The sequence below is a fragment of the Tachyglossus aculeatus genome, chromosome X1 (genome assembly GCF_015852505.1).
Source record: "Tachyglossus aculeatus isolate mTacAcu1 chromosome X1, mTacAcu1.pri, whole genome shotgun sequence".
Taxonomy (NCBI): Eukaryota; Metazoa; Chordata; class Mammalia; order Monotremata; family Tachyglossidae; genus Tachyglossus; species Tachyglossus aculeatus.
In genome coordinates this window covers 61,173,360-61,198,723 of record NC_052101.1, presented here as the reverse complement: position 1 = coordinate 61,198,723, position 25,364 = coordinate 61,173,360, and the positions used below count along the sequence as shown (strand labels likewise).

Here is a 25,364-nt window from a genome sequence, read left to right as displayed (position 1 = left end):
TCCCTCACTCCCTTTCCCTTCTGGTCACCCTTGAATTGGATTTGTGCCCTTTAAGCACTTGATGTTCATCTCACCTTCAGCTCCACAGCACGTCTGTATATATCTGTAATTTATTTTAATGTATGTCTCCCCATCCAGATTGTGAGCTCCTTGTAAGCAAGGAACATGTCTACCAACTCTGTTATATTGTACTCTCCCGATTAGTATTGTGCTCTGCACAAAGTAAGCATTCAATAACTACAATTTATTTATTGATTGATTACACAACAGGTTAGTGGCAGATCTGGGATCACTGATAATAATAATAATAATAACAATTATGGCATTTGTTAAGCCTTACTATGTGCTAGGAACTGTACTAAGCACTGGGGGGGATAGAAGCAAATTGGGTTGGACACAGTCCCTGTCTCACAGGGGGCTCACAGTCTCAAGCTCCATTTTACAGATGAGGTAACTGAGGCACAGAGAAGTAAAGTGACTTGCCCAAGGTCACAAAGCAGCCAAGTGGCAGAGTGGGGATTAGAACGCATGACATTCTGACTCCCAGGCCTGTGTTCTATCCACTATGCCATGTTGCTTCAACCTGGCTCTCTTGACTTCCAGTCCCAGGTTCTCTCCACTAGGTTAGAGAAGTAGCCTGGTCTAGTGGAAGGAGCACAGGCCTGAGAGACAGAGACCTGGGTTCTAATCCGGACTCTACCACTTGTTTGCTGGGTGACCTTGGGCAAGCCACTTAACTTCTCTGTGTCTCAGTTTCACCTGTAAAATGGAGATTAAGTTTGTGAAACCCACGTGGGATATGCAATGTGTCTAACCTGATTTGCTTGTATCTACTCCAGTGCCTGACACATAGTAAGTGCTTAATAAATGTCATTACTATTGTTACCATTAGGTCCTGGTACCTAGAGGGATGGTCCCACCAGATGCATTTTGTAAGAACAAGTGTTTGATCTGAGTTCTTCCAGGACTTAGCTAAACAGTGTTTGAAAGTCCACTGTTTTTCAAGTAGTCTACCAGCCATAGCTACAATTCAATTTATTAATTATATTTTTCTGAAAAGCAATTTCTTAGCTTTGCAGTTGACCCCAACTTTACTTTTCTTTCTAGGGATTATGGTTAGTAAACCCAGATTTCTCAAGGTATTTTTTTTCTTTTAAAGATTTCCTGTCTTTAATCCCAAATAATTTACAATAATGCAAGAATAACTTCCAATTGGCAGTACAGCCCAGAAAAATATGAAGTAAACCTCAAGGATATTCCTTCTAATGGAGCAAGTTGAGAGAGCCAGTACTCACTACTCAGTCTGTCGTGGGTAGTTGCGATATTGTCAGAGTAATGGCTAATCAGAATCATCTCCCTCTAATTTCTTCCTAGTGGCTGTCCTTGTCCCTCATGCTAAAACCTGATTCTTCTATAATTTCAAGGACTAATCAACAGTTATTGCATATTAGAGGATGTAAGGAAAGAGAGTTAAAAAAAAGGTTGAAGGGAGGCTTAAGAGTAAAAGGAATCACATTTTCCCCTTTATTTCTTATATGCTCCTTATATGTTCACAGAGTGCCTCTGTGAAACAAATTCGTTTATCACAGTTTAACTCCAGCAAACATTGACTATTACAATACTAGTACTCATCACAACTTCAAATGACAATCTCTCTGAAGATTATTTTCTTGAGACATGGTAACCACTCATTTAAAACTGAAGAGGTTTATGGGTCAGATTGAAAAATGAGACTGTGCTTGCAAGAACCTGAAGAGTAGAATAAATCACCAGCCAAGCCAGTTAGTCTTCAACATTACAATTAAATATTATGAATACAAATATTAAAAAAGGAAAATATTTGGAATAACATGCCAATCTAGCAATAAGCTTGTTACACTATCTCACACTGAATTTAACCTTTGCAGGAAATGCTAGATTACAAAATGTGGATGTAGTCTTCAGTTCTGAAGTAATAGAAGTGATGAAGACTCTCATAATGATGATAATAACCTTCCTTGTTAAAACTCTGATACCCCAGTCTTGATGGGAAGAAATCATCCTATTTTTGAGAAAGCATGTTGGCTCCTGGGTAGAGTCAGTTCTTGATCTCCTCACTGGTACATCAAATAGGAGTGTCATTTGTGACCAAAGTAGCAAACAAGCCCACTCACATTATTTAGGCCATAAAGTAAGCACGTTATGGGCAGGGAGCGTGCATGCTAATTCTATTGCAGTGTACTTTCTTAAGCACTTAAAACAGTACTCTACACATAGTAAGCACTTAATAAATGCCATTGATTGAGTGATTGATTGATTGAGTAGCCATCAGAGAGAAAAGCCATTAAGTCCATGGTAATACTGGATTTGAATCAGTGACCTAGAAGGGAAATCTTCTGAGTTTGGCAGAAGTTTTTTTTTTTTTTAAAGAATTATATGCTTCAGGGGAATTTTATCATACTGCATATTTATACAGGACATTTCACGTAGAGATCCTCAATCAATCAATCATATTTATTGAGCGCTTACTGTGTGCAGAGCACTGTACTAAGTGCTGGGGAAGTACAAGTTTGCATCATATAGAGACGGTCCCTATCAACTATTTTACAATCGTTACCAATGAATTAGTAAGAAAGTATCTACATAAATCCAGTGGTCTATTAGGCCAGAAACTCTACGAGTACATTATGATGCTTCTTCATCAAAATAACATAGATAAGGAACTGCATAAATTAGATTTCATATGGGCCCATACATTGAAAATGTTTGCATTTACAAGATCTGGTCTGGGTGTTAAATTTAGCAAATCCTTGCTTATGGGAATGTTTCTCAAAGTACATGAGATGTTGACAAGATTTTAGAGCTAAGCAAACTGGCTTTTGCAATTAATTTCCTAGTTTTTTTTAAGAAACAAAGATGAGAAAATATCTATAATAATAATAATTATAGTATTTGTTAAGGACTTACTATGTGCCAGACACTGTTCTAAGCACTGGGGTAAATACAAGATAATCAGGTTGGATACAGTCCCTGTCCCACACAGGGCTCACAGTCTTAATCCCCATTTTACAGAAGAGGGAACTGAGGCAAAGAGAAGTGAAGTGACTTACCCTAGGTCACATAGCATACATGTGGCAGAGCCAGGATTAGAACCCATGACCTTCTAACTCCCAGGCCTGTGCTCCATCCACTAGCCCATGCTGCTTCCTCAAGATAGCATCTTTACTAAGTGGCAGAGTACTTCATAACTGTGTTCTGGCACATGTACCATGATTTGTAAACTCCTGCACCTCTTTTGATTCTATACAACTCTATGGGACAATAAGAACAACTATTCACATATTCCTCATTGAACCTAAAGACAGCAATAAGACTACTGCACTAGATAACATCCAGAAGTAACCGCCATGCAATAGCTCAAGTTCAGAAAACATTCTTCCCATTCACAAAGAGCATTATTCTAGGCAAACAAAATATTGAATTTTTCTCAGACAAAATAGGATAACAGCTCTACCTCTTGCAAAATCCCCTGAAATATTTTAATGGTTGAAAAATGTCCAGGAAGTCTGTTTGAAGTTTCTTATAAGAAAGAAATCCTATTAGCTCTGTGCCCCATAACCCCATGTTGGGGCACTGGTTCACTACACATTAATGGGGCAAGTGCCAGACAGTGATTCACCAACACCAATTCCTTCAGCACCTGAGTTTTCTTTAGAGGTATTCCCTTCAAGTACTGACCAAGCCTAAGCCTGTTCAGCTTAAAGATTTGACGAGATCACAGCTCAAGGTGCCATGGCTGTAGGCCACATTGAGCATGCGGTGAAGTGAAATGAAATTGAAGTTTATTCTAAAATGAATGAAATATTCAGTTTGGAAGTTGCATTCAACTCTTTACTTGTCCACATTTTGGACAAAAGCTTGTAAAAGAAATCAACTTAACCCCTCCCACATTCACTGTACAAATGCAACATGGCAAGACAAACAGAACAGGTGAAACAAAGGTATGTGTTAACCAATAACTGTCTCCAGTTCCTTCCCCCGCCTGTCCCCCCGCCCCCCACCTCAATAGGGAGCCATTCGTAGTTTTACTTATTAATGATGTGACTTGAATAAGCTAAACTAAGAGTTCCTTATTCTTGAGGCCTGAATGGAAAACTCAAATTTGTTTAAAATAAATTCTATAAATGTTACTTCACTGAATTACTGCTCAAACACATTCAAAACCAGAGTCATTTCACATCTATCCTATGCCCCTTCCATATTATGTGTGCTTCCAAAATTGCCTGAAAGATGATTCATAACCATATGGATTTTGAAATCAATGGGGTATTTCACCAAACTCCAAAGAAAGGAGCCAATAGTTGAATGGAACTGACAAAGAAATGGCTTGCAGAAATGTAAAACTCAAGATCTGATGTCTCCTACAGGGCCTCAAACTTCCTGGAAACTGAGAAGCCTATAGCAGTAGTTGTGTTCATCTAGCCTACAATGTCTTGTCCAGGGCAGGACCTGCATGATGTCTTTATGGTCCCCTTGACCACTTAAAATCTGGGACCCCTCATGGGCAAAGAAAGGAGCTCTTTTCATCAGAGCATCTACTTTGTGCCAAATAGATATACCCAGAGAGAAAGAGCTCAGTAAATAATCTACTCTTCAGTGATGACTGAAAAATTAAGAATGAGAATGGAGCAACCTAGCAGAATGTGGTAGAGTGGCATTAGAATAAGACATCAAATAAAACAAACAGCTAAGCTAAAAACAAGTGAGAGGGAATTTAATGAGTGATATTTTCATTTAATCAAAGAAAGCACTCCCTAAACAAACCCAGACCTCAAGATACATGTGATGGCATATGTATTATGCTGGCACGCAGAACACGATGACATCATAATGGATGTCATTTTGCAAAAATCTACCTGATTCTGGCCCAACTTAGATCATTTCTCCAAGGTACCATAATTCTCCCACAATGTTCCAGAGTCATCACGTTCATTACATTTTCTTTCCTGATCCATCTCTGAACACAGAACTCAGTGACAGACGTGCAGTGAAGAGAGGTTGGGTGCTGAAAATACATACGTATATATATTTTATATACATATATATAGTGTACGTGCGTGCACACACACACACACACGCCAGACATAAAAGTGGCCACCTTATCCTCACCCCAACCAAACAATGGAACCCAATGACCTTGCTCTTTGTTTCGTAGGGATAGATGTCTGCAGAAGAGGTTAGATTCAAGAAGAGATTGTGTTTAAAGCTGGAGCCATTATCTGAAACATTCAATGAGCAGTAAGTACTGTCGTTCCTATTTTGGAAAATAAAAACTATTCTGTGTACAGAGGCCCAATGTCCAGCTTCACGGAACAAGGAAGATGCAAAACCAAGATCTCTCTTTCCCCAGGTCATGCTGAATCCATGAACTCAAGCTGTACTTAAATAGCTAAAAATGTGGATACTCAAACAGTCCTTCAATTTCACTAGCTGTGAACCCAGAGTTTTATGGTAGTAGGGTTTCTCTTGGAACTTGGAAATCTTTTTGGCTTGTGCTCAGACTGGAAATGCCACAGGAAAACCTTTCTCATGGCATTCATGTCATTCCACTTCCAAGTCTTAGCTGGAGCCATTTCCCGGAAATTGTAAGCAATTTTAACAACAGAATATTTTCCCACCTCAAAAGTAGGATAATGTTTCCAGTCCCAAGAGTGTTCTGGGGATTAATGAGTTAATGTTTGTAAAACACTTTGGTTTCCTCAGACAAAAGGCCCTATATAAGTACAAAGTATCATTATTATCCAAACAAAAGGGATGAACCTTTGGAGATTCATCCAATAAACAAACGACCTTAGAGGAACAACTGTAGTTTTCATCATTTGATTCTTCAAGAGTAAAATTGTATCCCATACAGTACCAGGTTCCTAAAGTTGGAGATGTCTTTTTGTGGAAATAGTCTACGTGTAGGATCCCTTATAAGGTCAATAAAAGGAAATTGCTGCATGCGTATTTCAAACACGTATTCTAAAACAATATAGGCAAAACTCTTGTCAGTGGTTTACCTAGGACCATAAATTTTGGGTGCACCTATGGCACAATATCAGGCAACATCAGGCACTCTATCTGCAAACAAAGGCAGTGGATGAGTCTCCTGTTGTGAACAACAGACAAGTCTTAGTACAGTCAAGAAGACATTGGGATCGAGAACATGTGCACAGGAATTGATAATAGAATTGATTATAGTGTACAGCACCATTCACACTTTCTTGTTCCTGTCAGTTGTGTTCCTGTTGTGGCAATGGGTGTCCCAAAGCAGGTGCAAATATGCTTCTTGGAGGAGAAAACTGGCAAAAATAGTCCTAGAGAGGATTTGGTCTGTTTTCTCCCCCATCCCTCTTGCTGGAGAGGAAGGGGCCTCAAGGGGAAAAGGGGCAAGGCAACAAATTAGGCATTACTCTCTGCATCAACCAGAAACTCTTGACCAGTCACTTTAAGGCACTAAATCAGCTCTCTTCCTCTCTCTTCTCCCACTATAGCCCAGTTCGCATTCTTCATTCCTCTCAATCAATCAATAAATCAATCGTATTTATTGAGCGCTTACTGTATGCAGAGCACTGTACTAAGCGCTTGGGAAGTACAAATTGGCAACATATAGAGACAGTCCCTACCCAACAGTGGGCTCACAGTCTAGAAGGGGGAGACAGAGAACAAAACCAAACATACTAACAAAATAAAATAAATAGAATAGATATGTACAAGTAAAATAGAGTGATAAATATGTACAAACATATATACATATATACAGGTGCTGTGGGGAAGGGAAGGAGGTAAGATGGGGGATGGAGAGGGGGACAAGGGGGAGAGGAAGGAAGGGGCTGAGTATGGGAAGGCCTCCTGGAGGAGGTGAGCTCTCAGTAGGGCCTTGAAGGGAGGAAGAGAGCTAGCTTGGCGGATGGGCAGAGGGAGGGCATTCCAGGCCCGGGGGATGACGTGGGCTGGGGGTCGATGGCGGGACAGGCGAGAACGAGGCACGGTGAGGAGATTAGCGGCAGAGGAGCGGAGGGTGCGGGCTGGGCTGTAGAAGGAGAGAAGGGAGGTGAGGTAGGAGGGGGTGAGGTGATGGAGAGCCTTGAAGCCGAGGGTGAGGAGTTTCTGCATGATGCGCAGATTGATTGGTAGCCACTGAAGATTTTTGAGGAGGGGAGTAACATGCCCAGAGCGTTTCTGGACAAAGACAATCCAGGCAGCAGCATGAAGTATGGATTGAAGTGGGGAGAGACACAAGGATGGGAGATCAGAGAGAAGGCTGATGCAGTAGTCCAGACAGGATAGGATGAGAGCTTGAACGAGCAGGGTAGCGGTTTGGATGGAGAGCAAAGGGCGGATCTTGGCAATGTTGCAGAGCTGAGACCGGCAGGTTTTGGTGACGGCTTGGATGTGAGGGGTGAATGAGAGAGAGGAGTCGAGGATGACACCAAGGTTGCGGGCTTGTGAGACGGGAAGGATGGTAGTGCCATCAACAGTGATGGGAAAGTCAGGGAGAGGGCAGGGTTTGGGAGGGAAGACAAGGAGTTCAGTCTTGGACATGTTGAGTTTTAGGTGGCGGGCAGACATCCAGATGGAGATGTCCTGAAGGCAGGAGGAGATGCGAGCCTGGAGAGAGGGGGAGAGAGCAGGGGCAGAGATGTAGATCTGGGTGTCATCAGCGTAGAGATGATAGTTGAAGCCTTGGGAGCGAATGAGGTCACCAAGGGAGTGAGTGTAGAGTTAACTCTCAAGTTAACATACTCGCTGAGCCTCATTCTCATCTTTCTCACTACCACCTTCTTACTCATTTCCTCCCTCTTCACTGGAACTCACTCTCCGTTCATATCCATCACACCTCAGCTTTCCCCATTTTTAAAGCTCTTCTGAGATCTCTCCTCCACAAAGCCTCCCCCAAGTAATCTCTAATTTTCCCATTCTATATCCCTCAACTGCCACTTCAGACTTTCTGCCCTCTCCCTAAGCACTTGTCACCCCAACCCTTGTAGCACGTATGTACATATCTTATAGTTAGCTGAAATTGATGTAAATGTCTGTCTCCCCTGCTAGACTGCAAGCTCCTTGAGGTCAGGGATCATGTCTACTAATTTTTTTGTCATCTCCCAAACACTAGGTGCTCTGCTCATAGTAATGGCTCAGTAAATACTACTGACTGATTGACTGCAGAGCCAGAATAGAAAGTTGGCCACCCAGCAGTTGGGATTGCTGGGGTGGGTAGTGTTACACTGATGCTGCCCACTGCTGCCCCCACCATGATTTCCAGCTCAAATTCCTCCAGGACCTATCATGGAACACTTTGCCAGGAGATGACAGTGACTACAACTGATGCTCTTTCACTTACCTTCTCCTATTGCAGATTCTGCTCTGAATTGCTCTGCACTGAGGCCATCTGTATGAGTAACTGTATTGGCTCAGTGTATGTCTCAGTGATTGGGACTGTGTGTATCTTCCTCTGTTCTCCTTTCATCTCTCCCCCCCCCCACCCCCACCATCCTCACTCAGGGGCCCCCTCTAATAAACACACTTTTTACTTCTCCATCACGCAAATGGAACAACTGAGGTCTCTGCCAGTGTATACATATACATGGCAGACATACCTATACATACAATTTATAAAACCCAAACTTTATCGGGTTTTGTTTCCCCTTCGCTTATTATATTTCAGTCCTTAGGAGGATAAATTAATTCTATTTTAGTTGATAATAGTCTTAAAGATAGACCAATATGTCACTTGATATTAAAAACTAAGGAGGAAGAATGTCTTCTGAAACTGAAGTGCAGTTCAGAGGGACAAAGAAATACATAGAATAAGGCAATTTATTACAGTACAGCACTTTTATACCACCCTTGTAAAGCGGAGACCAAGCTTCACCCCCTGAAAACACCACAGAGTGGATGGAGTGATAACAGATTTATTTTAATTGTGCTGGCAATAATTGATCAAAAATCAGAATCTATCTTCCCACAAAATTGCAAGTGCCACTGATTTATTGAATAACTTAACCCTAATGAAAAAAAAAATCCAGTGTCAGGAATGACTCTAATAAATCTAGAAAATTCAAATGGTTGAACAAGTAATCCCTGGAAACATTCCTCTGTGAAAGTATACAAAACAGTGGATTAGCTCCCAGTTTCAAACGTTGTGATTTTAGAAAGGCAAAAAAAAAAAAAAAAGACACTGGACCTAAAGAGTTAGCTCATTTTCCTTCCAGACATATTATTTCCTTTTATCATAAAACAATGCATTTATTATTTTCTGTATATCTGTTAAAGGGCATGGCCTTCTGAGTGGAAAACAAAACAGAGCTTGGTCACATGTTTATTTGCTTCAGCTACTCCCTTTCCCTTCTGATAAATAATCAAACATGCCATCCAGAAAAAACAAAACCAGCGAGCTGGGAAATTTTATGGTCATCAAATAGACTGAGATACCAAGAAAAGCAGCCCACTGTTCCCACAGTGAGCTTTCGGCCCCACACCTACACTAACATCTGAGTAAATAACTTCAGTCACTCTTTCCATTTTCCCTGTGCAATTACTCCTACTGCTAAACAAATTGTCCATAAGGCAGTTGCAAACACCATTTTTTCTGCAAAGGAGTATAACGTCTGAACATTAAAAAGGCAGGCTAGCAATAGCAATATATATATATACATATATTGACATTGTCTTATAGTTGAGGTTTTGAGGAACAGAAAGTTTGATTCCCCTGTTTCTGTTTTAGGAGATACAGTTTTGTTGGATATTTTAAGGATATTACAACTATACAGATAAAAAAAGCTTCAGAATAATGACAGCTCTCTGCCAAGATCGAAATAGTTCTTCTTCCATTTCCTCCTTGATTCTTTGACTTGTATACACCCAGTGGAAATTAGCATATAAGAATTTTACTTATCTAATTTAGTGAAGTTTCAGGCCAGAGGGGGAGGGGTGAGAACCACAGAAATTCTGGACAAATGGTGAAATGAGTTCTTTTGACCATTAGCCAGAAAAAGGTGCTACATTAATCCAGCTGACTTTACCTGCTATACAAATAATTAACCCTGCAATATTTGAAAAATTGGAAAAGAACCCTATCTAGAACATGAAAAGTGAACAACCATCACATTAAGTGAGCATGGGCTTTTTTGGTCTTTTTGCCATAAGCTGTAATTCAGCAATAGTGATATGAAGGAGATAATGGCCTTGCTTGTTTCAGTAGTCTGATTTTTATTGGCATGAAATTGATACAAATATTAGCAAGAGACATTCACAATGAGAACAATGTCAAAATGCAAACATCGGAGGACACTTTTGCAGACACCGATTTACACATTCAAAAAAAACGCTATACCAACTTTGTAAGATAATAGCAAGGAAGAACACAAAACACTGTCATAATGAGCACAGAGGTTCTAATCTAAATTCAGCCAGTCTAATGTTAGTGACAATAAACGACTGCTTACTTAACTGTTAATGTTCCAGGGATACAATTGAAAGCCGCTGCCAATTGCAAAGGGTTAGAGTCAGTTTTCTTTTTGAGCCTCTGAACGACAAAGAGCAGTAAACAAATTGAATAATCGTACTTTGCTCCTAAACTAAAGGCAATGAAACCTTCCTACGTTGAAAGAACAAATCCACAGAAGAAGAAATCAAGTTAAAAGTTTAACCCAGCTAAATGTTCCTTTTCTCTGAACACTTACAGAGAAAATGAAGAGTTTAACAGAGTATGCTCTTACTGTCTTTAGATTTCCGTCTTCTTGCTGTAGATGGGTTCTGGCTGTTTCTGTGAAGCGGGGGTTGAAGAATGGTAAAAAGATGTTTGAATAAACAGGAAGTGCTGTGCAGCTGAAGCACACACTGAAGTGAAAACATACTGGAACATTGCCCTTTGTAGGCAACAACAGGAGACTTGCCTCCACAGTAGCAATGTCTGCTTTTACTAAATGACAAAGAAACCACAAGAATTCCTTAAATAATTCTTCACTTTCAAAGTTGAAAGACAGTTGGAGCTTGCAGGTAAAGTTGCATTTACCAGTTGAGGAAATCTATTAATTTTGCACATATCTAAATCACTTTAGGTCTACAAGCAGCAACATATCAAACTAATTATGTCCTAACTGGACCAAACAACAGTCAAATACAGGTTATTTATAAAAGCAAACAGCCACTTATGTAGTCTTTTTAAACGTCTACATTCACATACGCCACAGTGCCATCGATGTAGTCCATTTTTTCCTTTACAAATCTCTATTTTGTTGTACTTTTTCCAGATGCACAATATTTGCTTCAAAAAACAACAATAAACTATCATTCATTTTGGTTTTGGTGGCCAGCACTTGGTCTGCCATGTCATTTTTTTTTCTTAAGTATTCTTCTTCCAACCAGTAAACCCATCTACCTACTTGTCTCAAGATGGCTGTCTCCCCTAGCCACACCCTTCTCCCCCTGCCAGCCCAAACTAATTATCAAAGTCCTGTCTTCTGTCACGTGGGTAGCATTACATAGATATTGTAAGTATAAGTAAACTAATGCTGGCACTGAGGGTTGAATGTTAAAAAACGAACAGTCCAACAGCCATATTCAATAAAAAAAAAGAGGAACAGGATTCCTTTAGAAAATGTATTGCTGTTGTGGCAACGTGCAGCTGCCACTGAAGAAACTGATTTGTTATTTAGCATGTAGTCTTGGACTGTCTGTCATTCTGGGTGCTAATGCTCAGCTAAAATAACTCATTGGGAGCTGTCAGTGGGATGTTTACATAGGCCCCAATCTTTTCTTCATAGAAGGAAATTTTTTACTGGAATTCATCTTCTTTTGATCTCACATTCAAAGCATCAGCAGCTTGATAGACATGCAAGTCTGAAAGCAAATCCAGACGCTGAAGATAAACCGCCAGAGTATGACAGGCAGGAGCATCTAAAGCTTATAAAAATGAAGAGAACAGCATGTCGTCTGAGTATTACAATAGCAGAAATCAAGAGACATATTAGGTGGAACTGATCAGCCACAAAAACAGTTCAAAAGGCAGATCACAGAAACAAGACTAGGCTGGAAAAAAATAGGAAAGATCTGCTTTACAGGAGCTTCACCTCCACTCTGAGTACCACATCATTTCAGCTCCAGCAGGTAAACTTAGGGAAAGAAAGATTAAATGCAAATGCCTTATTCTTTTCTAACTCGGCAATTCTAGTTCTAAGCAATTCAATTAATTGGCTAATAATACCCTTCAGTCAGGAGTATTTTTTTTTAATGGTAGCTTTTACTTTTCCTTCAACATCCCAAATATTGCAATTTGATGTAATTACTCTGCTTACATCTGCTAGTTGTAATGAAATATCCAAAGAAATAACACTGATGGCAATATGGGGAAAAAAGTACTCAAAGGGAAAAAACACTTCCACATTAAGATCTATCGGTAGCTTTAGACTGCTGATGAGATGAAGTAGCCCTAATTCTCTAGAGTGGCTCTAGCCGAATACTCTTCTACCGAATGGAAAAGTGAGCAGCTCACAAAATGATTTCAGGTCAATTGTCCTACATTTCCAACATACAAAAGTTTCTCTGGCTACCCAGATTTATTTATAAATGAGTGATTACAAAAACTCTTCAAGAGAAGGCAGACATTTTTATTGTTACAAAATAAGCCTCTTATTTTAATTAAAAGTCAGTGCATATAATGAAAAAGTAATTCTCATACAATTTTGTACTTAGAACTGTTTGTTAACAAACAATGAATGAACAGGCACTGTTAGGTTAAAGGGCAGTAAAATTCCACATTATAATTTAGCCTGCGGTTATTTCTGATTAAGAATACCCTCTGGGACACCAAAGCAAGATCTTCTTCTGCAGCAGGCATGGCTTTAAAATTAGCCTTTTTCTGCATAATAAACCAACAGGAAAATGTGGATTTAAAAGTATATTAACTCATTTAAACAGTTGTAATCAATTCAGGTCTTGCTACCAGCAAAACAATATTACTCTACTGTGCAGCTAAGTTGCAAATGCAAAAATGCCTACTGGAGTCTAAAACTGCTTTAGAAAGTCACCTTTTGTCATGCTTATGCAGCTATCTAATGTGTTAAAGGCTGATTCTTTATCTTTAAACTGTACTAGTTTAAGCTTTTATGGTCACCACTAATCTGTTCCAACCTTTAAGAAACATAATAGCAGCTTTCAAGACAACCCACCAACCTACATGCTGAATATCTCTCTCATTGATACATTTACCTGAGCCAATGAGATGTACTACGTAAACATTAAATACGAAATCCCACCTAAATTAGGCAAACGATTATCACATCAGTAAGATGATTAGAATTACCTTACTTATAAATTCACTACTTACAGTGAGGTTGGAGTTTGCTTTCTCAGAAATAGCAACTTTGGGTATTTAGTGTGAAAACTCAAAATAGCCTCCTCAACTAGTTAAGAACAAAAATATACTTATTATTTGCCTAAGCCATTGAATTGTTGCCATACTATTATTGTAAGCGCTCAATAAATACGATTGATTGATTGATTGATTGATTGATACTACAGTCCTCTCTTCATCCTTTCCCTCTCTGTCTTTTTCTCTTTCAGAATTCTTCTGGACTTGAATGTCACCATAGACCTTGAATGTGAAATGGCTTCATGCTAATTGCTTTAATTGCTTGAAGATGTGCTGGCAGGTGAAACTTGATCCCCTTGGCCATTGTAGAGACCAAGAACAACACAGGAATGTTTACATAGTGGTTTGACTTTAATAGACAGCACAGCTAAGTTTCAGACAGCAAAAACACAGCTAATAGGTGACCTCTTAATGTAGTCCTCCCTTTTTTAAAACAAAATACAATTTTGTGTTGTAAAAAGCAGTGTCCTAAATGCCAAGGTTATCTGCTTGGCTTTTTGAGTGAGCACACATTACTTTGCACCTGACATTTATATCGGAAACTCTATCCTGAATGCATTTTTTTTACCTTAAAATAAAAAGGCACTTTCTATGTCAGTCACCTTACAAATAGATTATTACTGTATGGGATTTCCTAGTAAGTGCACTCATTTGAATTTTAAATTGAGCATTTTTCACTACTATCATATTACTTGCCCCTTCTATGTGGCTCAAAATGTTACCTTGAAACACCATGGTTCCTTAATTGCTCTTTATATATCCTGCTCTTCACTTATAGAATTCCTTGTCCCTATAAACTCTGTGTGTGTGTGTGTGTGTGTGTGTGTGTGTGTATGAATTCTTAGATTGCATTTAAAATTAATCAGAAATTCTCATTCATAGGCTGAGGTTTTGATCATTTCAGAACATTTTAATTATTTTTATTTTTGTGGCTTTGAAATTCAGTATAGTATCGTGGTTGGATTTAACAAGTGGCTGAGTGAAATATTTAATAATGGTTATATCGTAGCTGCATGTTTTTATAATTTCAATACATTCAGGGCTCTAGTGACTGCTTACTGAGAGCCATCTATTGATCATTCACAAAACACAACAGCAAGTTTTAAAAATGAAGTAAAAACAAAGATCTCCAAAGAATTTACTGCAGGTGAGGCTTTTCAAAGTGGGCAAACAGTCTGTAGCAAAGCCATCTGGGTGTTAAGAACCTTGTTATTTGGTGTGATAGTAAATACACTCGGTTCTGTCAGAAGGGATGTTTCCACTAAGCATTCTGGCTAAAATGCGACCACAATGCATGCCTGTTTGGATCCAGTGCGATGAGGTGTCAGAAGAAACAGCTGTGTACTTGAATGCAGTCTAGAACATGGGATCAGTACTTCAATGTGCTTTTCTCTCAATGGAGCATTTAGTGAGAATATAACCCCTGCATTTCAGTGTATCAGAATTGGTTTTTGAACCAGAGAGCAATATTTCCAGGAGAACAGTAGTAGCATTTATTAAGCACCCTTCTGGTTCAGTGCACAGTACTAGCTGCTGGAGAAGTACAGTAAAACATCATCATGTTCATCGCTGCTGCTTGGAAGCAAAATAAAGGAACTAATCTTATCTTAGGCAAGATGGAGAAGGGAAGGCAACTGTAGGATCAAGGTATTGTTGTATTTGTTAAGTGCTTGCTATGTGCCAGGCACTGCACTAAGTACCAGGGTGGATACAGGCAATTTGGGTTGGACATAGTCCCTGTCCCACATGGGGCTCACAGTCTTAATCCCCATTTTACAGATGAGAACTGAGGCCCAGAGAAGTCAAGTGACTTACCCAAGGTCACAAAGCTGACAAATGATGGAGCCGGGATTAGAACTCAAGTCCTTCTGCCTCCCAGACCCATGGTCTAGACACTAGGTCATGCTGCTTCTTGGGGAAAGGGAATCGTGGGCAGGGATGGATACGTATCCATCAACTCCGTTGTGCAGTGCCCTCCCAAGAACTTAGTACAGTGCTCTGCACACAATAAGCACTCAATAAAGTGCTTAGTACAGTGCTCTGCACACAGTAAGTGCTCAATAAATGCTACTGAATGAATAAAGACCACTGACCAATTAAGGGGAGAAGAAACAAAATGAAACTGCTTTGAGTCAGAGAGGTGTGGAAGTGAAAAACTCATACTTTTCAGTGTGAACATGGAAGCATGTGACTAGCAGCCAATGGGCAGTTAGGCATTTCCAGCCTTGATTCTTTGGATTGCTATCTGATAACTTTTGCCATCTGTTAAATCTCTGCCAAGGCACTGCCTACTTAGTCCCAAGTGCAGTAGAACCCAATCAAAAGTGGTGTAACTTCGAAGTACTGCTGTCATCTGAATAGTAGCATCGGCAGTATACAGAAACACTGACAACTTCATCCTGAAGAACATCAAAACTCTGAAGCCAATTAGCATCAGATTGCTACAGGGCAAAGAAGACCCTCATTGACTGGAGAGCTAACAACAACCATGCTGTAAGTGTTGAAGAGACATCACACTCTCACATCTACCTTCTCTGAAAAGTTGAAACTTTGAGCCATTTCTTAGTTTCTAAAAAGATGAGTATGAAAGAGTGTCAACTTAGAGATTTAGTATAAGCTAGTTCAAGTCAGTGGGAGGAACACTAAGTGGAAAAAGTAAATATGGTTCACCCCTACACCACATATCTGCCCCCTACCCACCCAAGAAGTTCCCTTCTAAAGCTATATATGCAGTCAGTGCCTGGTACCACTGGCTGCCCTGTACATTGAGGAGGTCAACAAAGCTATGCTAAACTGACAGGTTCCGTTTACAGCAGGCCAGCACTTTGTTTGGATATACTGGCCTTGCTCACCACCAGCTTAACAACAGATGGCTAGAAAACTTTCATTATGTTGCACAGGGCTGAACTGCAAACAATCCAGAAAACTGTGAAAAGTTTAACTCTCTCCGAGCCAACTGGGTGGGCGTTGAGACAATTGTACCAAAGCTGGAGGGAACGTAGGACAAGAACGACACAATAACTACTCTGTGTACCTTTAAATTAATTAAGTCTAGATGTGATTAATCGAACCTAAACAAGAACCCCTGGATGTCAAAGGAGAATTTGCTATTTGACAAGGTCAATTCAATAAAAGTATCATTGCAGAAGCAAATGTGACAATGACTGATGGCAGTCTTCTTCTGTGAATTCTTATTTTATTTTCCTGACATGTACCTTTCAAAGCAAACCTCACCCTGCAAAGAGAGAAATCTCCTTTATATGATTCCCAAGCTTCCTTTGTGTTTTTCCTGGGCAAGGCAGGAGGAGGCAGCCAAATATTCCAACTCTAACACCCAGATTTAAATGTGATTTATCCAAATCTGTATCTAATTTAAATATTCATTAAATTGATTCAGTCCATATGAACCCTAATATCTCCTAATACTCTGAGACAGGTTATAAATGCCCCTTCAAAGCTTTAATTCAATTGGCAATCTTATAGGTCTCATCACTGGAAACATATTATTTTTATATTATTCAAGAAATGAACAAATCTGTTTTCCACAAATGTATTTTAGAGGCTACTCTTTCCTGTTATTGAAAGAAAATTGTGTTTATTACTCCTTTAGCATAGTGTAAACTCATAAATGTCAACAGAGAGTACAAGGAAAACTGTCAACTAAATATTGTTTCCTTCATGAGCTGTTCTTCCAAGTCAATTACGCCTTTCAACTTCTGGGGCATTGTATGATAAACTGGCAGTAAAAATCATTCACATTAATATACCATGGTGCCTTGCCTGCAAAAGGTAATTAAAGAAGTAAATGACTCATAAGAATAGACATATTAGCTGCAAAATGAAAGGCAACTGAGCTGCCACATGAAAATATGTACCATTAAGATACTGCATTTTCATATTCCTGTAATCAGCTTCAGTAGACTAATGCTTATTTAATCCAGTTCTCTGCTAAGTCCATCAACAACTGTTTTTGGCTGTTTTCTCCTTGACTGAACATTATGAGGGCAGGTTTGCAAGAAATACTGCAATAAGATTTTTGCATCCTCAATTGAAGAACAGATTTTTACATTTGAAAATCTATTTTTCTTTCTCATAGAAATACAACATAAAAGATGACTGGAAACTATTTTCCAGCTAGATGAAGCTCTTAAACTGCAGTGCATTCTAAGGGAAGACTGTTTTGTTTCAATATTCCCCATTTCTGATTCATGCCACTAGTAGCATATGAGAAAACGATACCTTGCCTCCACATGCCAAATTTCCTATTCTTCACTTATAAAACACTCCCTTTTGTTAATAACGTCTTCCATTAACGTTAGCAAGGTGAGGACAATTTGTCCCTACTCAGTGATCAAAGTGGAGAGAAAGCAGAGTGTGTGTGTGTGTGTGTGTGTGTGCGTGCACATGTATGTGTGTGTGTGTGTGCGCACGCGTGCATGTGTGTGTAGGGAGAGTGAGGCGTGGGGAACAGCCCTGAAATGCTGCAGCGGAAGTCACAGTTAGGCAGCCTACCATAGAGGGATTTCTCTATTAAAACACCTATCTGAACAGACCCACAAATTAACTACTGTTTTCAACTATCTGGATTTCAAACTGGATTACCTTTGACCTTTTCTTTGCATCTTCCTCTTCCCCCACCCCCCATCCAAGTGAAAGTGTAATACTTCCAATATATAATTTTTCATTCCAGGAGCTCACTCTACTGATCTCCATCTGGGAAAAAAAGCAATGGAGCTCATCTCCTGGGAACTCCCTCCTGACTAGTGACACTGCTTGTAATATTCCTAGAAATGTCGGATGCCTCAAGTGCCCTTAGAAGCTTAAGACATGTCAGCTGCACGTGTGGAAGTCAAGGACCTAAGTCCATAACTGAAGGGGATGAGTAGGCCTGTTGCCATAGTTTAGGACTGTTCGCTTCTGGCCTCCTCCTGATGGGGAAAGCCAGCAAAATAATTGAATACTCTTGTCTGTACCTGAATAAGTGAAATCCTGATGTGAAACTTTAAGGCATCTATCATATGTCATGTTTGCCAACAACTCATCCATTCTTATCAAATATAAATATACCTGGTTGTCATCTACTATCTAGCGAAATACTTAGCAAAGAGATCCTGCCCTCTTCTGAAAGTCAATGCGATATCCAAAAAGGAAAAGCTCTAGCTTTCTTTCTGGAAAACATTCTCCACTTTCTTCTCACTAGAAATGCTAACTTCTGATAGGTGGCCCACTGCTTTAAAAGGCTGCTCATATGGTACAGATCGCCTCATCGTAAATTGTAAATATCATATCCATTTTAACTTGAGCAGTTTTCCATTTTTCAAGGCAGATATAGATTGAGATTCAATCAATTTTTCAATGGTATTCTTGCCTCACCATTTGGGCAGACACCATTTGAAACCACAGTTAATAAGTGCTAGTCCTTTTGTCTAATTAAGGCACAAACGTTCTGGTGCACAGAGTATAGAGGGACACTGTCAGGAGAACACTGGTTTAAATAGAAGGGAAGACTTCCAACTGCCTGTAAATCAGATTTTTACTATTTAGGAACATTAGCAGAGCACTGTATTAGAGTATTACCAATATCTGTTGCCTTCTAACATACTATTAGATGATAATGCATCATTATGAATAGTGAAGATATATGAACACTTTAGGAGTATCCTTTGAATTTCTGTGATTAATCTGTGTGCATTTAGACAAAAAGGAATTTTTGTGTGTGTTTTTTTCAAGTTAGAACTCTAAAGAAGAAAAATAACCCTATAAACAGCATAGTACAATGTGAGGGGAGTTCAGAATTTATATAAAATGCTTTAGTCCATAGCAAATTAGGGTTCACACAGGCAATCATAATAATCTCACTTTATACACAAACTAAGCCTTTAAAAATAGGATAGATTATTTCAAAATGCTACAAATATGCCACACTACTAAATAACCTGCATTGCTTAGAAAGTATATTTGCTATCAAGGGCAAAGCTGCTATACACTGAGGTAACAGTAAATGACAGACTGTTGTTCAAGTCCATTAGCTGCTATGTGATAGAAGCACATTCACTAGCACACGACCTGTGAAAAATCTTAGATCTCTTTAAATCTTTGAATTGGATTGCTGCATTAATTCTTAAGAACTGCAATCCTTCAACCAAGTCAAATTACCCTCATTAACAGTGGAAAAACTGCCTCTGCAATAAGTTTTAAAAAATATATATTTATTACCCATAATCATTTTCACCTACTTTACCTGGAAGTATTACAAACTGGTACAACTTTATAAACTATGCCCTTGTTTTGAATAATGACACTGATATACAAAATCAGAAATAAACATTCACATCGGCCTAGAAATAGAAAAAAACCCACTCATTGAATGACTTGACTAAATGAAGTAATACACTATACATTTAAGGAAAGAAGAATGATCTGTTTATCCCTGATATAACTGAAGGAAAAAGTTCAGGTATTTAAAGATTTATTACAATACTATTACATAATTAGATATATTATATGTGTTGTCACAGAAGGAATTCACGGATCAAATCACCTACTCTTAAACAATGCGTATGCAGTTAATGTATAACTAATCATAGGGATGCAGAAGATCTGCTGCATGTAGAAAAGACTTAAAAAAAAACATTGTCTTATTTTGCCCTTGTTAATAGTAAGACATTTCCATAAATACCTAAAAGTGTTAAAACAACTCTTTCAAACAACTTTCAAACATTTTTCACTTCCTTGCTGGAAATGAGTTATTCATATCTCCACTCACTGCTTCTCTGCACTTTAGATGTTATAGCTTTAGTTCCAGCACTGCTCAGCACGATAAATAGCAAAACAGCTACATGGTAGTAAAGGGCATTCACTCTTTAGAGAGGAAGAAAGAGCAAAATTTGAAATGGGTTTTTATTTAGATCAATCAGTCAATCGATCAATCAATAGTATTTACTTGAAATATCTTGAAAATGTACTGTTAAATTACACAGACCTTGATGGGAGGGGAGGTGGATGGTTTAGGATACTGCAGACGAGAATAAAGAGTAGGAAGAATAGTAATCCACTGAGCTGCAATGGCTTTCATTGCCAGGGTGTCCATTTCAAATCCATTTCGAGTGATAGAGATGTAGCTGATGTGAATACTTTTGATAGTCTATCCTAGTTCTTAGTGTAAAGGCATTCACCTCTTCAACCTCGTCATGACTAGAAATCGATCCCAGTCTAAGTCAATGGTTGGCCGCATCCTAGAGACCTTTTAAGGTCGAGGTTGATGGACCAAGTGGGAAAAACAGCTGTACCTGTTCTATGTTTAGAAACCAACCACCTTTATGGCTGTCAAATTGACACTCTTCTTTTAAATGTAATCTGGCTTTAGTGAAGAATTAACATACAGTGTTGATCTCCCTATGTATGTACTACATAGCCTGTGGTTAGAGAAAGGAAAAGGATTAAGGACTTGACTGACAATAGTGAATGGAGATATTAAGTGGGGTGCTGGAATCCGAAAATGAAATCAGTATCAGCATTCCACAAATAAAGATTATCCTATTTAACAATGTCCACTTTTTATTTCTTTAAAATCCTTCCCCAAAGTTTACTACCTAGATCCAAGATCCTGAATAAACTTTCAATCACTGTTAACTAGCAAGTCTCAACTCTCTTCCTGTAAAATTGCAACATATTAAATCAAATCAGTAGAAGTTCATTGTTACTACCATGAAAATCAACTAAAAACCTATAGCTTTGTTTATAGCAGAATTGAAAAATTAAGAATCATCATCATCAACAGCATTTACTGAGTATCTGAAATGTGCAAAGTACTGAATGGGTTTATAATAATAATTGTGGTATTTGTTAAGTGCTTACTATGTGCCAAACACTGTACTAAGCGCTGGGGTAGAAACCAGATAACCAGGTCCCACATGGGGCTCACAGTCTAAGCACGAGGGAGATCAGGTATTGCATCCCCATTTTGCAGATGAGGGAACTGAGGCACAGAGAAGTGAAGTGATTTGCCCAAGGTCAAAAAGCAGGCTAGTGGTGGAGCTGGGATTAGAACCCAGGTCCTCTGACATCCAGGCCTGAGCTCTTTCCACTAGGCCACGCTGTGAGGGAATATCCACAAGTGTAAGAAAAGGTCTGACCTTAGATGAATTTATATGGAAGGCGAATACACAATACTTGGTAATATGTGAGCCGAGTTAAAAACAACAAGTACAAAATGACACATACAGAAAGTAAAGAAAGATATGTGGGTTGGATGTGAACAGAAGAGGAACAGAAGAGTAAAGAGAATCTCTCTGACACTGGAGACAATCGCATGTAAGGAGTGAAGCTTGATGCCTGGCCTCCCTTCAGGCTCCCGCCACCACCAGGGAATGGAGAAGATTGTGACCCTGCAGCGCCAGGCTGAGTGACAAGGAATCGGCCACCAGCCTTGATATCTGTTAAGAATGAGGAGGGTAGAGTGATCACCTTCTGGCCCCGAATAGGCAGTCTGCCCCAGACACACTGCAAAATTTTGGAACTGCTCCTAAAATATCTCAGCTGCTATTTCTGGATTATCCTAGACTTGACTAGTTTTTGAGAGTTACATGTTCCCAGGAGTCTTGTTTCCTCCAGTTTTAGGTTATAGACTCCTTGAGGGCAGGGATTATCAATCAATCATGTTGTGGTTAGAGCATGGGACTGGGAATCAGAAGGTTGTGGGTTCTACTCCTGGCTCTGCCACTTGTTTGCTGTGTGACCTTGGGCAAGTCACTTCACTTCTCTGTGCCTCAGTAACCTCATCTGTAAAATGGGAATTGAGTCTGTGAGTCCCACGTGGGACAGGCACTGTGTCCAACCTGATCTGTTGTATTCACCCTAGCGCTTAGTACAGTGTCTGGCACATAGTAAGCACTTAAAAAATACCATTATTATTATTATTAACAAATACCACAATTATTATTATTATCATACTTATTGAGTGCTTTCTGCATGCAGAGCACGGTACTAAGTGCCTGGGAGAGTACAATATGACAGAGTTGGTAGACACAGTCCCTGCCCACAAGGAGCTTACAGTCTAGATGGGGAAAACATACAAGAATGTCTTTTTACTGAATGTTTACCAGAGCCCAATATAGTGTGTGGTACCCTGGAGTGTATTTTGTAAACAATCATGATGATGATGATGATGGTGATGACCGTGATTAATCAAAGAATGCCTCAGGGAGGAGGTAGTTTATTATTATTATTATTACTATCATCATCATTATTATTATTATTAGAAGGATTTTGAAAGAGAAGACTGACAAGGTTTGGTTAAAATGAAGGGAGAGATATTCTGCTGGCAAGGGAGATAGCTGCTGCTTTCCTAACTTGTATCATTTTTATTTAATTCTCAGGCACCTTGATGTGCTCTGTAAATATTGGTTAATAATGAATATGACACTCTTAAATGAACACTATATAAAGCATAAAAGTATTTTAACAAAGTTTCTGTTTTTGTATATTTGACAAACACACTATAAATCTCAATTTTCATTAAATGCCTTGTTCCTGCCCATTCTCACGGGAAAGAAAATGGTAGTAATTAAAAGTAGAAACCAGTCATCACAGAAAACAATTTTTCTTTAAAGAATCCGGGAAATGATCCTAAAAATACAGTTGACTGATTGGTTCTAAACAGCCTGAACAAAATCAGATAATATCATTGAACACCAAAAATCTCATCAAATACCACCCCTAAACTCAAGTAAAACAGCTAAAATGACTAGGTCTTCAGGGTTCTAATCCCAGCTCTGCCAGTTGTCTACTGTATGGCCTTGGACAAGTCACTTAACTTCTTTGTGTCTCAGTTACCTCAACTGTAAAATGGAGATTAAGATTGTGAGCCCGATGTGGGACATGGACTGTGTCCAACCTGATTAGCTCCAGCACTTAGTACAGTGCCTGGCACATACTAAGTGTTTAAATACCTTTTAAAAAATACTCTGGAACAATATTTCTTGGGGAAATAGATATTAAATACCCATTCTCCCTTCCTCTTACACTGTGAGTCCAATGTGGGACATGGATTGTGTCTGATCTAATTATTTTGTATCTACCCCAGTGTTAGCCCAGTGCTATGTACACATGCATGCTTTACAAACAGTACAATAGGGACGTTTCTAATCTTTTCAATTTCTAAATGATTTTTTAAATTGAACTGAGGAGGCCAAGATTGACTAGGAATGTCTATTTTGCAATTTATTTGGCAAAAGTATGAAATGTTATTAAGATAGAGTTCTTTTCATGGAAGCCATCAATGATGAAAGTATCCTCAAGCATGTAAACAGGTTGCCTTCATGGAATATCAAGAGAGCTGTCAACACATTCTATTCAGGGTGATGCTTTTAATGTTGTGACTAATGATACCACATAAAAGTGATGCCTCTACACCCTCTGTTTTTAGTGCCATTGAACACTCATAGTAATAAATCAAAAAATCTAGTGTGGATATTTGTATCATAAGATAAGAAAAACTAATTTTAATGGGCAAATGGACATCTTGGTATAGAAAATCACTTAGAACTACTAATACTTTTCAGAGTAATATCTTGAAAATCATACAAGGAAAACAAATATGTATATGATTTACCATCATAGACTGTGAGCCCACTGAGAGTCCATGTGTTAATTCCCACTTGTATAGTTGTTTCAAGGGCTCAGTTCAGTGCTCTGCACACAGTAAGCACTTAAGAGATTCTATTACTATTACCACTCTATATTTGCATCAACAGTTTTGTGGACTGTAAAAGGGAAAGATGATTTCATTACCAAAATGGAAGAGCAGGTTTATTTACATCTTTACATGACCATAGGTTCCCCCAAGAAATAAAATCTGAATAAGGAAGAAACACTCATGTATGTTACAGCCAAGTAGGATTATGCTATTATTGCACATACTCATGGACTTTCTGTTTCAGGTTTACTTTATCATTTGTACAAATTGTTTCATTCGCTCCGAGAAAGGCCCTTTGGATGACATGACGAAAACTTCCACTCTGCTACTCTACTCTCCACTCCTGAGCACAGTTGATTGCCAAGCTAAATTTCAGCTCAAGAGTTTTAACACCCAGTACATAGGTGTCAACTTTTCATTTAGGGTGAGGGATAGAAAGGGGGCAGAGCTTTAAATGGGAAGGCTAGGGGGGTGGGGGAGTGGGGGCATGAAATCAAGTAGGATAGGGTTTGGAAGCGGCAGACAGATTTTGACAACAGGTCCGAGAGATTCAATTTGGGGTCTTTTTCAGCCTGCTCAGATTCTCTAGTCTGGCTACAGATCTGGGATGAGTGAGGCTAAGAGTCCAACCCAAAAGGCTTGTGGGGGTGAATGGGCTCATCCCTTCAGCTGGAAATACAAAGGAGCAATGGTCCCCCCACTGTCCCCATGCAGTTGCCACCCTTGACCTGGGGTCATAATCCCTGCACTAAGAGAAGGAGACAGGAAAGTCACAAACTCTTAAATGCATTCTTCAAAAGAAATGATAGCAGACTCAATTGCATATTTTCAGTAAAAATGTCATTCAGGTTCAAAGATGACACTACTAATAGTGAGGATGTAGCTGATTGACCAGGGTGTAACTGACCCACTCTTCCACAGGGTGTGTATGCAGAGATTGTGGCTATGAACCCAACAGTTCACACCAACTTCAAAGAGAAACACTTCCTTTTTCTTGGATAGGATTTAAGGCGTAAAAAAATGTCCTGTGTTCATGAGTCCCTGTGTCCCACTCCCGCCCTGGTGTCTCTCACGTTTTGGGGGTGCATTGTTTTACTAGTCCAGGTATGCATCCAGGTCTACAGGACTCTGCCCGCCACCCCGGCCCCTCGTCGCCACTAGACCACCGGTCTGACATCCTGTTCTACAAAGGGGTAAACCCTGGCACTGAGAGAACCAAGTACTTTGAATTTGTCTGATTGACTTAAATTTAACTCAAATAAAGAATTTTCA

At 39.3% G+C, this 25,364-nt stretch overlaps 1 protein-coding gene and 1 long non-coding RNA gene across 8 annotated transcripts in view; one reads left to right on the top strand and one right to left on the bottom strand.

The window, feature by feature from the left end:
- FOXP1 (forkhead box P1) overlaps nt 1-25,364 on the bottom strand; it is a 358,788-nt gene that overhangs the window by 189,663 nt on the left and 143,761 nt on the right. Inside the window, exon 1 of one of the 7 annotated variants that reach the window (XM_038740745.1) lies at nt 10,707-10,766. The exons of the other annotated variants lie outside the window; for them this stretch is intronic. The gene's annotated coding sequence lies outside the window, so the exon portion shown is untranslated. Of the gene's footprint in view, nt 1-10,706; nt 10,767-25,364 lie in introns of those variants that run through there. 7 annotated transcript variants of the gene reach the window in all.
- Nucleotides 4,951-13,973, top strand: LOC119919935. The gene is made up of 3 exons (XR_005447748.1): nt 4,951-5,036; nt 5,195-5,277; nt 13,588-13,973. It is a non-coding gene; the product is annotated as an uncharacterized LOC119919935 (long non-coding RNA).